The sequence below is a fragment of the Bos grunniens genome, chromosome 20, assembly GCF_055505025.1.
Source record: "Bos grunniens cultivar Pamir isolate PY7600 chromosome 20, Bosgru_T2T1.0, whole genome shotgun sequence".
Classification (NCBI taxonomy): domain Eukaryota; kingdom Metazoa; phylum Chordata; class Mammalia; order Artiodactyla; family Bovidae; genus Bos; species Bos grunniens.
In genome coordinates this window covers 73,125,523-73,140,316 of record NC_141184.1, presented here as the reverse complement: position 1 = coordinate 73,140,316, position 14,794 = coordinate 73,125,523, and the positions used below count along the sequence as shown (strand labels likewise).

General features: G+C 56.7%; 4 pseudogenes; all 4 read left to right on the top strand.

Annotated features, from left to right (window-relative positions):
- Positions 1 to 3,448: 3,448 nt before the first annotated feature.
- LOC147350777 (5S ribosomal RNA) lies at positions 3,449 to 3,568 on the top strand (annotated as a pseudogene).
- A 3,451-nt stretch (positions 3,569 to 7,019) lies between these two features.
- On the top strand, positions 7,020 to 7,139 carry LOC147350776 (5S ribosomal RNA; annotated as a pseudogene).
- A 3,448-nt stretch (positions 7,140 to 10,587) lies between these two features.
- On the top strand, positions 10,588 to 10,707 carry LOC147350775 (5S ribosomal RNA; annotated as a pseudogene).
- Positions 10,708 to 14,152: 3,445 nt separating this feature from the next.
- LOC147350774 (5S ribosomal RNA) lies at positions 14,153 to 14,272 on the top strand (annotated as a pseudogene).
- Positions 14,273 to 14,794: the final 522 nt, after the last annotated feature.

The window sequence follows — 14,794 nt, the reverse complement described above, 5'->3', positions numbered from 1 at the left end:
TTTTGCCTACCAGAAGAGGTCCTTTAGCCCCCGCCGCGCGTCCCGATTCTTGGATCCCCCCCGCAGCCCCAGCCCCTCCCGGGCCGCGGGGAGCGGGTGGCCGGGGCCCCGACTCCCGCTGCAGACCTGGGTTGCCTCCGCGCGGCCCGCGAGCCCCTCCGCATTCGCATTCGGCTTCCAGGACACCCGACGACCGGCAGTCCCGTCTCCACCTGGGGCTCCTTTGGCTTGCCTCAGGCAATCCCGGGGCTTGCACCGACTCCAGCCAGAGCCCCGGCCCCCGCCCCACCCCCTGCCTCGAGGCGATCGCGCATGCGCATGTGCGCGCGCACGCACAGATAGATGTGCCCAAACGGGGCATCTATCTTGTTCACTTATACCGTGGGTGGATCTATGCCTGGGAGTCGGACTGCTGGACCATAGGCTACTTCCACTTTTAGTTCCTTCGGGAACCTCCATATTCTTTTCCATACCGGCTCTACCCACGCCCATTCCTACTCACCGTGGAGGAGAGTTCCCTTTGCTCCACATCTTCTCCAGCATCGGTTATTGACAGACATCGCAGTGAGGCCCAGTCGGACTCATGTGAAGTGGTCCCTCCTTGGAGTTTGGAGTTGAGCCTCTCCAATCATTAGTGACGTGGAGCAAGATGACCTTTTGGAAATGCAGATGCAATGCTGTCACCTCCCTGCTCCAACGGCTCTCGTATTTTCCCAGCATATTGAAGATACGACCACTTCCCTTCAGGCTTGTGCTCCTCACGTTCTTCTCTGATGTCTTTTGCCTGGAATGCCCTCTGCACTCTTTGGCTTCCATCCCATAGGGCATTTTTCGTTTCTTGAATGTCCTAAGTTTCCCTGGTCACATAGCCTTCCAAGATGCTATTTTCCCTGCCTGAAATTCTTCCTGCATCTCAACCCTGGTTTACCTAGGTTCAACCTATGGACCTCAACGAAATGGTGCCTCTGGAAAGCCTTCCCTGACACCCAGGTTTTGTGGTGAGGGAAGAGGCCCCTCTATAGGTTCTCAAAGGATCTGCCTGTGATGTATCATTAGAGTCGTCTCAGTGAAAGCAGGAACTCTGTGTCTTCTTCTCTCCGCCTTCTATTCCCTGAAACTTATTACATGCCTCCTAGCTCATCGTAGGTGCTCAGTATTTACTTAGTGTGTGAAAGACAGAAAAGCTCTTGGAAGCCTCAAGGGGTCACTTGGCTCGGCACTTTTGATCTCTTTGTATATTTGGCGATTCAATTCTTTCCTTTCCTGGGTTGATGGGTACACTATATTCGAGGCACAATCTAAGGCATGAAGACATATCCATACATAGAGGGTCTTGCTTTCAAGGAACTCGTACAGCAGATTTCTACAAGTTAGGGCTTTTCAAATGCTCTAGAAGAATGTGAACGTTCAGTAGGCTCCATTTTCATTTCAAAGAAAGATCGTTTGACTTCCATAGCAAAGGTGGAGACCTTCCAACGTTGAGTCCAATACTTATACCTTGACCATTTCAGGCAAGTCTTGTGGTTCCTTCTGGAGGTGTGTGGCTCTTGCAGAAATGTGAAGATCTTCCATCGTCCTCAGACTTTGGTGTCATTTGCAATCATCCAGAAAGCTTCCAGGTCTAGGTTCCAGACCACCAGCACACACAGTCAGTAGCCAACGGAGTGGATTCCAGGAATACGCATTGTTCACCGGCATTACCGTTGATATTGTTGCTGCACACTCAATGCAGTGGGCAGGGCCTGGATTGTCCACTGGGTCTCATGTGGAATGGAAAGAAGGGCTCCCCCCCTCCCCCCCCCCCACACACACACCACCCACCCCCACTGTTGACAGCCTTGTGACGAGAAACGGTCCCCGAAACAAGAATCAGACAAACCAGAGAAGCCCAGATGATAGTCCTTGAGATGAAGGAACTAAGCAGCTGGTTGCGATGGCACCAAGGGGAAAGGTTGCTCTTTGTGTCTGCCCCTCTACTCCTTTCTTCCTGGACGCCTTAGGGTTTTGTCATGGAGATTTGAAATAAAGTGCACAAAAGTCATATGTGTTGAATCAAGATTTTGCATTTAACCATCTCTCAAAAAGGAAGAGAGCTTCGCCTGCACATGTTTCTTTCAAAACCGTCAATTGCTTTTCAATTCTGGGGTTTCTCTCTTGCCTTGTTCAGTTAGCCTTAACAGTAAAAATCAACGAAAACTACATAAAGATTCAAAGATACCAACAAAGGACAGCTTCTGTTTTTGAAATCGTCTTTCCATTTAGTAGAACACGAGCTCTATTCTTTGTATTTTGCCTAGGGAATTAGCAATGTCCTGGTTCAGATGGCAAGGCATCCGCGCGCAGGAGACTGGGGTTTGATCCCTGGGTCGGGAAGATCCCGCCGGAGAAGGAAATGGCAACCCACTCCCAGTATCCTCGCCTGGGAAATGCCACGGACAGAGGAGCCTGATGGGCCGCAGTCCATGGGTTGTATTAAAGTTGGGCTCAACCCAGCAACTACGAACACAAGTATTTCCAAAGACCACACTCAAGTGTGTGTGTGTGTGTGTGTGTGTGTGTGTGTGTGTGTGTGTGTATCTCCTCTTGCCGTCTTGGAGTCTGTCTCGGAATCTTCATGTATTTCTGCCTCTGTATCTCCTGACAGCCAGCCGCCGGCCCGTTCGTCTGGCCCCGGCCTCTCCCAGGCGCTCTGGCTCTGGCTGAGGAGCTTGCGCAGGCCAGCTGTCTCCCTTGGCGTGGGTGCGTGCGAGTGTCTGTGTGTCTGTCTGTGTGCCTGCCTGTGGCTCGTCTGCTCTCTCAGGAAGGTCGAGGGCTTGGCGTGGGGGCAAAGGGGGGGCCTCGGTAGTGCGAAGGGGAGGGGCTGAGGCGCTCCGGTCGACCGCGCCTCCCTGGCTTCTGGTGGGTTTGGGCACCGGACAGGTGCCGGGCAAGTTGGGCGCTCAAGTTTCGCTGCGTCTAGGCCCGCAGGAGGTTCAGAGGCCCCTGGGCCCCGGGGGTTGGGAGGCGGCGGGCGCCGAAGACCGACACCTCCGGGGCCGCGCGGGCCTGAGCAGCGAATGGGATCGGGGGGAGGCCCGGCTCAGCGAGCGCGGCCGGGTCTGGAGTGGCCGCGGGTGGGAGGGCGCCGAGACCTCCGCACCCCTCAGCCCAGCCCCCAGGCCCCGCGCGCACGCACGCACGCACGACCTCCCGGTCAATGGGGGGTCCTGGAAGCCCCTCGGGCCCCCGGGCCCGGCCAGGCGCTTGCTGGTCTGGTGTTGGCGGTGTTCGGGGGGTGGGGGTGGGGGGGCGGGCCGGCGTCAGCAGGCTGGAGTCCGGTCGCGGGTCGTGCGGCTCAAGTACAGCATGCCCCGCGACGAGAGGTGCGGCCCGTTGGCCCGACCTGCAGGGCAGAGCGAAAGGGAGGCGAAGCGCAAGGCTCTTAGGGCGCCCCGAGCCAAGCGCCACCGTCTCAGGCCGTATCAGCCTGAAGGCGCCCGATCTCGTCTGATCTCGGAAGCTAAGCAGGGTCGGGCCTGGTTAGTATCTTGGATGGGAGACCACCTGGGAATCCCGGGTGCTCGAGGCTTTTTGCCTACCAGAAGAGGTCCTTTAGCCCCCGCCGCGCGTCCCGATTCTTGGATCCCCCCCGCAGCCCCAGCCCCTCCCGGGCCGCGGGGAGCGGGTGGCCGGGGCCCCGACTCCCGCTGCAGACCTGGGTTGCCTCCGCGCGGCCCGCGAGCCCCTCCGCATTCGCATTCGGCTTCCAGGACACCCGACGACCGGCAGTCCCGTCTCCACCTGGGGCTCCTTTGGCTTGCCTCAGGCGATCCCGGGGCTTGCACCGACTCCAGCCAGAGCCCCGGCCCCCGCCCCACCCCCTGCCTCGAGGCGATCGCGCATGCGCATGTGCGCGCGCACGCACAGATAGATGTGCCCAAACGGGGCATCTATCTTGTTCACTTATACCGTATCTTGTTCACTTATACCGTGGGTGGATCTATGCCTGGGAGTCGGACTGCTGGACCATAGGCTACTTCCACTTTTAGTTCCTTCGGGAACCTCCATATTCTTTTCCATACCGGCTCTACCCACGCCCATTCCTACTCACCGTGGAGGAGAGTTCCCTTTGCTCCACATCTTCTCCAGCATCGGTTATTGACAGACATCGCAGTGAGGCCCAGTCGGACTCATGTGAAGTGGTCCCTCCTTGGAGTTTGGAGTTGAGCCTCTCCAATCATTAGTGACGTGGAGCAAGATGACCTTTTGGAAATGCAGATGCAATGCTGTCACCTCCCTGCTCCAACGGCTCTCGTATTTTCCCAGCATATTGAAGATACGACCACTTCCCTTCAGGCTTGCTCCTCACGTTCTTCTCTGATGTCTTTTGCCTGGAATGCCCTCTGCACTCTTTGGCTTCCATCCCATAGGGCATTTTTCGTTTCTTGAATGTCCTAAGTTTCCCTGGTCACATAGCCTTCCAAGATGCTATTTTCCCTGCCTGAAATTCTTCCTGCATCTCAACCCTGGTTTACCTAGGTTCAACCTATGGACCTCAACGAAATGGTGCCTCTGGAAAGCCTTCCCTGACACCCAGGTTTTGTGGTGAGGGAAGAGGCCCCTCTATAGGTTCTCAAAGGATCTGCCTGTGATGTATCATTAGAGTCGTCTCAGTGAAAGCAGGAACTCTGTGTCTTCTCTCCGCCTTCTATTCCCTGAAACTTATTACATGCCTCCTAGCTCATCGTAGGTGCTCAGTATTTACTTAGTGTGTGAAAGACAGAAAAGCTCTTGGAAGCCTCAAGGGGTCACTTGGCTCGGCACTTTTGATCTCTTTGTATATTTGGCGATTCAATTCTTTCCTTTCCTGGGTTGATGGGTACACTATATTCGAGGCACAATCTAAGGCATGAAGACATATCCATACATAGAGGGTCTTGCTTTCAAGGAACTCGTACAGCAGATTTCTACAAGTTAGGGCTTTTCAAATGCTCTAGAAGAATGTGAACGTTCAGTAGGCTCCATTTTCATTTCAAAGAAAGATCGTTTGACTTCCATAGCAAAGGTGGAGACCTTCCAACGTTGAGTCCAATACTTTACCTTGACATTTCAGGCAAGTCTTGTGGTTCCTTCTGGAGGTGTGTGGCTCTTGCAGAAATGTGAAGATCTTCCATCGTCCTCAGACTTTGGTGTCATTTGCAATCATCCAGAAAGCTTCCCAGTCTAGGTTCCAGACCACCAGCACACACAGTCAGTAGCCAACGGAGTGGATTCCAGGAATACGCATTGTTCACGGCATTACCGTTGATATTGTTGCTGCACACTCAATGCAGTGGGCAGGGCTGGATTGTCCACTGGGTCTCATGTGGAATGAAAGAAGGGCTCCCCCCTCCCCCCCCCCCCACACACACCACCCACCCCCACTGTTGACAGCCTTGTGACGAGAAACGGTCCCCGAAACAAGATCAGACAAACCAGAGAAGCCCAGATGATAGTCCTTGAGATGAAGGAACTAAGCAGCTGGTTGCGATGGCACCAAGGGAAAGGTTGCTCTTTGTGTCTGCCCTCTACTCCTTTCTTCCTGGACGCCTTAGGGTTTTGTCATGGAGATTTGAAATAAAGTGGCACAAAAGTCATATGTGTTGAATCAAGATTTTGCATTTAACCATCTCTCAAAAAGGAAGAGAGCTTCGCCTGCACATGTTTCTTTCAAAACCGTCAATTGCTTTTCAATTCTGGGGTTTCTCTCTTGCCTTGTTCAGTTAGCCTTAACAGTAAAAATCAACGAAAACTACATAAAGATTCAAAGATACCCAACAAAGGACAGCTTCTGTTTTTGAAATCGTCTTTCCATTAGTAGAACACGAGCTCTATTCTTTGTATTTTGCCTAGGGAATTAGCAATGTCCTGGTTCAGATGGCAAGGCATCCGCGCGCAGGAGACTGGGGTTTGATCCCTGGGTCGGGAAGATCCCGCCGGAGAAGGAATGGCAACCCACTCCCAGTATCCCTCGCCTGGAAATGCCACGGACCAGAGGAGCCTGATGGGCCGCAGTCCATGGGTTGTATTAAGTTGGCTCAACCCAGCAACTACGAACACAAGTATTTCCAAAGACCACACTCAAGTGTGTGTGTGTGTGTGTGTGTGTGTGTGTGTGGTGTGTGTGTGTGTACTCCTCTTGCCGTCTTGGAGTCTGTCTCGGAATCTTCATGTATTTCTGCCTCTGTATCTCCTGACAGCCAGCCGCCGGCCCGTTCGTCTGGCCCCGCCTCTCCCAGGCGCTCTGGCTCTGGCTGAGGAGCTTGCGCAGGCCAGCTGTCTCCCTTGGCGTGGGGCGTGCGAGTGTCTGTGTGTCTGTCTGTGTGCCTGCCTGTGGCTCGTCTGCTCTCTCAGGAAGGTCGAGGCTTGGCGTGGGGGCAAAGGGGGGGCCTCGGTAGTGCGAAGGGAGGGGCTGAGGCGCTCCGGTCGACCGCGCCTCCCTGGCTTCTGGTGGGTTTGGGCACCGGACAGGTGCCGGGCAAGTTGGGCGCTCAAGTTTCGCTGCGTCTAGGCCCGCAGGAGGTTCAGAGGCCCCTGGGCCCCGGGGGTTGGGAGGCGGCGGGCGCCGAAGACCGACACCTCCGGGGCCGCGCGGGCCTGAGCAGCGAATGGGATCGGGGGGAGGCCCGGCTCAGCGAGCGCGGCCGGGTCTGGAGTGGCCGCGGGTGGGAGGGCGCCGAGACCTCCGCACCCCTCAGCCCAGCCCCCAGGCCCCGCGCGCACGCACGCACGCACGACCTCCCGGTCAATGGGGGGTCCTGGAAGCCCCTCGGGCCCCCGGGCCCGGCCAGGCGCTTGCTGGTCTGGTGTTGGCGGTGTTCGGGGGGTGGGGGGGGGGGGGGCGGGCCGGCGTCAGCAGGCTGGAGTCCGGTCGCGGGTCGTGCGGCTCAAGTACAGCATGCCCCGCGACGAGAGGTGCGGCCCGTTGGCCCGACCTGCAGGGCAGAGCGAAAGGGAGGCGAAGCGCAAGGCTCTTAGGGCGCCCCGAGCCAAGCGCCACCGTCTCAGGCCGTCTCAGCCTGAAGGCGCCCGATCTCGTCTGATCTCGGAAGCTAAGCAGGGTCGGGCCTGGTTAGTATCTTGGATGGGAGACCACCTGGGAATCCCGGGTGCTCGAGGCTTTTTGCCTACCAGAAGAGGTCCTTTAGCCCCCGCCGCGCGTCCCGATTCTTGGATCCCCCCCGCAGCCCCAGCCCCTCCCGGGCCGCGGGGAGCGGGTGGCCGGGGCCCCGACTCCCGCTGCAGACCTGGGTTGCCTCCGCGCGGCCCGCGAGCCCCTCCGCATTCGCATTCGGCTTCCAGGACACCCGACGACCGGCAGTCCCGTCTCCACCTGGGGCTCCTTTGGCTTGCCTCAGGCAATCCCGGGGCTTGCACCGACTCCAGCCAGAGCCCCGGCCCCCGCCCCACCCCCTGCCTCGAGGCGATCGCGCATGCGCATGTGCGCGCGCACGCACAGATAGATGTGCCCAAACGGGGCATCTATCTTGTTCACTTATACCGTGGGTGGATCTATGCCTGGGAGTCGGACTGCTGGACCATAGGCTACTTCCACTTTTAGTTCCTTCGGGAACCTCCATATTCTTTTCCATACCGGCTCTACCCACGCCCATTCCTACTCACCGTGGAGGAGAGTTCCCTTTGCTCCACATCTTCTCCAGCATCGGTTATTGACAGACATCGCAGTGAGGCCCAGTCGGACTCATGTGAAGTGGTCCCTCCTTGGAGTTTGGAGTTGAGCCTCTCCAATCATTAGTGACGTGGAGCAAGATGACCTTTTGGAAATGCAGATGCAATGCTGTCACCTCCCTGCTCCAACGGCTCTCGTATTTTCCCAGCATATTGAAGATACGACCACTTCCCTTCAGGCTTGCTCCTCACGTTCTTCTCTGATGTCTTTTGCCTGGAATGCCCTCTGCACTCTTTGGCTTCCATCCCATAGGGCATTTTTCGTTTCTTGAATGTCCTAAGTTTCCCTGGTCACATAGCCTTCCAAGATGCTATTTTCCCTGCCTGAAATTCTTCCTGCATCTCAACCCTGGTTTACCTAGGTTCAACCTATGGACCTCAACGAAATGGTGCCTCTGGAAAGCCTTCCCTGACACCCAGGTTTTGTGGTGAGGGAAGAGGCCCCTCTATAGGTTCTCAAAGGATCTGCCTGTGATGTATCATTAGAGTCGTCTCAGTGAAAGCAGGAACTCTGTGTCTTCTTCTCTCCGCCTTCTATTCCCTGAAACTTATTACATGCCTCCTAGCTCATCGTAGGTGCTCAGTATTTACTTAGTGTGTGAAAGACAGAAAAGCTCTTGGAAGCTCAAGGGGTCACTTGGCTCGGCACTTTTGATCTCTTTGTATATTTGGCGATTCAATTCTTTCCTTTCCTGGGTTGATGGGTACACTATATTCGAGGCACAATCTAAGGCATGAAGACATATCCATACATAGAGGGTCTTGCTTTCAAGGAACTCGTACAGCAGATTTCTACAAGTTAGGGCTTTTCAAATGCTCTAGAAGAATGTGAACGTTCAGTAGGCTCCATTTTCATTTCAAAGAAAGATCGTTTGACTTCCATAGCAAAGGTGGAGACCTTCCAACGTTGAGTCCAATACTTATACCTTGACCATTTCAGGCAAGTCTTGTGGTTCCTTCTGGAGGTGTGTGGCTCTTGCAGAAATGTGAAGATCTTCCATCGTCCTCAGACTTTGGTGTCATTTGCAATCATCCAGAAAGCTTCCAGGTCTAGGTTCCAGACCACCAGCACACACAGTCAGTAGCCAACGGAGTGGATTCCAGGAATACGCATTGTTCACCGGCATTACCGTTGATATTGTTGCTGCACACTCAATGCAGTGGGCAGGGCCTGGATTGTCCACTGGGTCTCATGTGGAATGGAAAGAAGGGCTCCCCCCCTCCCCCCCCCCCACACACACACCACCCACCCCCACTGTTGACAGCCTTGTGACGAGAAACGGTCCCCGAAACAAGAATCAGACAAACCAGAGAAGCCCAGATGATAGTCCTTGAGATGAAGGAACTAAGCAGCTGGTTGCGATGGCACCAAGGGGAAAGGTTGCTCTTTGTGTCTGCCCCTCTACTCCTTTCTTCCTGGACGCCTTAGGGTTTTGTCATGGAGATTTGAAATAAAGTGCACAAAAGTCATATGTGTTGAATCAAGATTTTGCATTTAACCATCTCTCAAAAAGGAAGAGAGCTTCGCCTGCACATGTTTCTTTCAAAACCGTCAATTGCTTTTCAATTCTGGGGTTTCTCTCTTGCCTTGTTCAGTTAGCCTTAACAGTAAAAATCAACGAAAACTACATAAAGATTCAAAGATACCAACAAAGGACAGCTTCTGTTTTTGAAATCGTCTTTCCATTTAGTAGAACACGAGCTCTATTCTTTGTATTTTGCCTAGGGAATTAGCAATGTCCTGGTTCAGATGGCAAGGCATCCGCGCGCAGGAGACTGGGGTTTGATCCCTGGGTCGGGAAGATCCCGCCGGAGAAGGAAATGGCAACCCACTCCCAGTATCCTCGCCTGGGAAATGCCACGGACAGAGGAGCCTGATGGGCCGCAGTCCATGGGTTGTATTAAAGTTGGGCTCAACCCAGCAACTACGAACACAAGTATTTCCAAAGACCACACTCAAGTGTGTGTGTGTGTGTGTGTGTGTGTGTGTGTGTGTGTGTGTGTGTATCTCCTCTTGCCGTCTTGGAGTCTGTCTCGGAATCTTCATGTATTTCTGCCTCTGTATCTCCTGACAGCCAGCCGCCGGCCCGTTCGTCTGGCCCCGGCCTCTCCCAGGCGCTCTGGCTCTGGCTGAGGAGCTTGCGCAGGCCAGCTGTCTCCCTTGGCGTGGGTGCGTGCGAGTGTCTGTGTGTCTGTCTGTGTGCCTGCCTGTGGCTCGTCTGCTCTCTCAGGAAGGTCGAGGGCTTGGCGTGGGGGCAAAGGGGGGGCCTCGGTAGTGCGAAGGGGAGGGGCTGAGGCGCTCCGGTCGACCGCGCCTCCCTGGCTTCTGGTGGGTTTGGGCACCGGACAGGTGCCGGGCAAGTTGGGCGCTCAAGTTTCGCTGCGTCTAGGCCCGCAGGAGGTTCAGAGGCCCCTGGGCCCCGGGGGTTGGGAGGCGGCGGGCGCCGAAGACCGACACCTCCGGGGCCGCGCGGGCCTGAGCAGCGAATGGGATCGGGGGGAGGCCCGGCTCAGCGAGCGCGGCCGGGTCTGGAGTGGCCGCGGGTGGGAGGGCGCCGAGACCTCCGCACCCCTCAGCCCAGCCCCCAGGCCCCGCGCGCACGCACGCACGCACGACCTCCCGGTCAATGGGGGGTCCTGGAAGCCCCTCGGGCCCCCGGGCCCGGCCAGGCGCTTGCTGGTCTGGTGTTGGCGGTGTTCGGGGGGTGGGGGGGGGGGGGGCGGGCCGGCGTCAGCAGGCTGGAGTCCGGTCGCGGGTCGTGCGGCTCAAGTACAGCATGCCCCGCGACGAGAGGTGCGGCCCGTTGGCCCGACCTGCAGGGCAGAGCGAAAGGGAGGCGAAGCGCAAGGCTCTTAGGGCGCCCCGAGCCAAGCGCCACCGTCTCAGGCCGTATCAGCCTGAAGGCGCCCGATCTCGTCTGATCTCGGAAGCTAAGCAGGGTCGGGCCTGGTTAGTATCTTGGATGGGAGACCACCTGGGAATCCCGGGTGCTCGAGGCTTTTTGCCTACCAGAAGAGGTCCTTTAGCCCCCGCCGCGCGTCCCGATTCTTGGATCCCCCCCGCAGCCCCAGCCCCTCCCGGGCCGCGGGGAGCGGGTGGCCGGGGCCCCGACTCCCGCTGCAGACCTGGGTTGCCTCCGCGCGGCCCGCGAGCCCCTCCGCATTCGCATTCGGCTTCCAGGACACCCGACGACCGGCAGTCCCGTCTCCACCTGGGGCTCCTTTGGCTTGCCTCAGGCAATCCCGGGGCTTGCACCGACTCCAGCCAGAGCCCCGGCCCCCGCCCCACCCCCTGCCTCGAGGCGATCGCGCATGCGCATGTGCGCGCGCACGCACAGATAGATGTGCCCAAACGGGGCATCTATCTTGTTCACTTATACCGTGGGTGGATCTATGCCTGGGAGTCGGACTGCTGGACCATAGGCTACTTCCACTTTTAGTTCCTTCGGGAACCTCCATATTCTTTTCCATACCGGCTCTACCCACGCCCATTCCTACTCACCGTGGAGGAGAGTTCCCTTTGCTCCACATCTTCTCCAGCATCGGTTATTGACAGACATCGCAGTGAGGCCCAGTCGGACTCATGTGAAGTGGTCCCTCCTTGGAGTTTGGAGTTGAGCCTCTCCAATCATTAGTGACGTGGAGCAAGATGACCTTTTGGAAATGCAGATGCAATGCTGTCACCTCCCTGCTCCAACGGCTCTCGTATTTTCCCAGCATATTGAAGATACGACCACTTCCCTTCAGGCTTGCTCCTCACGTTCTTCTCTGATGTCTTTTGCCTGGAATGCCCTCTGCACTCTTTGGCTTCCATCCCATAGGGCATTTTTCGTTTCTTGAATGTCCTAAGTTTCCCTGGTCACATAGCCTTCCAAGATGCTATTTTCCCTGCCTGAAATTCTTCCTGCATCTCAACCCTGGTTTACCTAGGTTCAACCTATGGACCTCAACGAAATGGTGCCTCTGGAAAGCCTTCCCTGACACCCAGGTTTTGTGGTGAGGGAAGAGGCCCCTCTATAGGTTCTCAAAGGATCTGCCTGTGATGTATCATTAGAGTCGTCTCAGTGAAAGCAGGAACTCTGTGTCTTCTTCTCTCCGCCTTCTATTCCCTGAAACTTATTACATGCCTCCTAGCTCATCGTAGGTGCTCAGTATTTACTTAGTGTGTGAAAGACAGAAAAGCTCTTGGAAGCCTCAAGGGGTCACTTGGCTCGGCACTTTTGATCTCTTTGTATATTTGGCGATTCAATTCTTTCCTTTCCTGGGTTGATGGGTACACTATATTCGAGGCACAATCTAAGGCATGAAGACATATCCATACATAGAGGGTCTTGCTTTCAAGGAACTCGTACAGCAGATTTCTACAAGTTAGGGCTTTTCAAATGCTCTAGAAGAATGTGAACGTTCAGTAGGCTCCATTTTCATTTCAAAGAAAGATCGTTTGACTTCCATAGCAAAGGTGGAGACCTTCCAACGTTGAGTCCAATACTTATACCTTGACCATTTCAGGCAAGTCTTGTGGTTCCTTCTGGAGGTGTGTGGCTCTTGCAGAAATGTGAAGATCTTCCATCGTCCTCAGACTTTGGTGTCATTTGCAATCATCCAGAAAGCTTCCAGGTCTAGGTTCCAGACCACCAGCACACACAGTCAGTAGCCAACGGAGTGGATTCCAGGAATACGCATTGTTCACCGGCATTACCGTTGATATTGTTGCTGCACACTCAATGCAGTGGGCAGGGCCTGGATTGTCCACTGGGTCTCATGTGGAATGGAAAGAAGGGCTCCCCCCCTCCCCCCCCCCCCACACACACACCACCCACCCCCACTGTTGACAGCCTTGTGACGAGAAACGGTCCCCGAAACAAGAATCAGACAAACCAGAGAAGCCCAGATGATAGTCCTTGAGATGAAGGAACTAAGCAGCTGGTTGCGATGGCACCAAGGGGAAAGGTTGCTCTTTGTGTCTGCTCCTCTACTCCTTTCTTCCTGGACGCCTTAGGGTTTTGTCATGGAGATTTGAAATAAAGTGCACAAAAGTCATATGTGTTGAATCAAGATTTTGCATTTAACCATCTCTCAAAAAGGAAGAGAGCTTCGCCTGCACATGTTTCTTTCAAAACCGTCAATTGCTTTTCAATTCTGGGGTTTCTCTCTTGCCTTGTTCAGTTAGCCTTAACAGTAAAAATCAACGAAAACTACATAAAGATTCAAAGATACCAACAAAGGACAGCTTCTGTTTTTGAAATCGTCTTTCCATTTAGTAGAACACGAGCTCTATTCTTTGTATTTTGCCTAGGGAATTAGCAATGTCCTGGTTCAGATGGCAAGGCATCCGCGCGCAGGAGACTGGGGTTTGATCCCTGGGTCGGGAAGATCCCGCCGGAGAAGGAAATGGCAACCCACTCCCAGTATCCTCGCCTGGGAAATGCCACGGACAGAGGAGCCTGATGGGCCGCAGTCCATGGGTTGTATTAAAGTTGGGCTCAACCCAGCAACTACGAACACAAGTATTTCCAAAGACCACACTCAAGTGTGTGTGTGTGTGTGTGTGTGTGTGTGTGTGTGTGTGTGTATCTCCTCTTGCCGTCTTGGAGTCTGTCTCGGAATCTTCATGTATTTCTGCCTCTGTATCTCCTGACAGCCAGCCGCCGGCCCGTTCGTCTGGCCCCGGCCTCTCCCAGGCGCTCTGGCTCTGGCTGAGGAGCTTGCGCAGGCCAGCTGTCTCCCTTGGCGTGGGTGCGTGCGAGTGTCTGTGTGTCTGTCTGTGTGCCTGCCTGTGGCTCGTCTGCTCTCTCAGGAAGGTCGAGGGCTTGGCGTGGGGGCAAAGGGGGGGCCTCGGTAGTGCGAAGGGGAGGGGCTGAGGCGCTCCGGTCGACCGCGCCTCCCTGGCTTCTGGTGGGTTTGGGCACCGGACAGGTGCCGGGCAAGTTGGGCGCTCAAGTTTCGCTGCGTCTAGGCCCGCAGGAGGTTCAGAGGCCCCTGGGCCCCGGGGGTTGGGAGGCGGCGGGCGCCGAAGACCGACACCTCCGGGGCCGCGCGGGCCTGAGCAGCGAATGGGATCGGGGGGAGGCCCGGCTCAGCGAGCGCGGCCGGGTCTGGAGTGGCCGCGGGTGGGAGGGCGCCGAGACCTCCGCACCCCTCAGCCCAGCCCCCAGGCCCCGCGCGCACGCACGCACGCACGACCTCCCGGTCAATGGGGGGTCCTGGAAGCCCCTCGGGCCCCCGGGCCCGGCCAGGCGCTTGCTGGTCTGGTGTTGGCGGTGTTCGGGGGGTGGGGGTGGGGGGGCGGGCCGGCGTCAGCAGGCTGGAGTCCGGTCGCGGGTCGTGCGGCTCAAGTACAGCATGCCCCGCGACGAGAGGTGCGGCCCGTTGGCCCGACCTGCAGGGCAGAGCGAAAGGGAGGCGAAGCGCAAGGCTCTTAGGGCGCCCCGAGCCAAGCGCCACCGTCTCAGGCCGTATCAGCCTGAAGGCGCCCGATCTCGTCTGATCTCGGAAGCTAAGCAGGGTCGGGCCTGGTTAGTATCTTGGATGGGAGACCACCTGGGAATCCCGGGTGCTCGAGGCTTTTTGCCTACCAGAAGAGGTCCTTTAGCCCCCGCCGCGCGTCCCGATTCTTGGATCCCCCCCGCAGCCCCAGCCCCTCCCGGGCCGCGGGGAGCGGGTGGCCGGGGCCCCGACTCCCGCTGCAGACCTGGGTTGCCTCCGCGCGGCCCGCGAGCCCCTCCGCATTCGCATTCGGCTTCCAGGACACCCGACGACCGGCAGTCCCGTCTCCACCTGGGGCTCCTTTGGCTTGCCTCAGGCGATCCCGGGGCTTGCACCGACTCCAGCCAGAGCCCCGGCCCCCGCCCCACCCCCTGCCTCGAGGCGATCGCGCATGCGCATGTGCGCGCGCACGCACAGATAGATGTGCCCAAACGGGGCATCTATCTTGTTCACTTATACCGTGGGTGGATCTATGCCTGGGAGTCGGACTGCTGGACCATAGGCTACTTCCACTTTTAGTTCCTTCGGGAACCTCCATATTCTTTTCCATACCGGCTCTACCCACGCCCATTCCTACTCACCGTGGAGGAGAGTTCCCTTT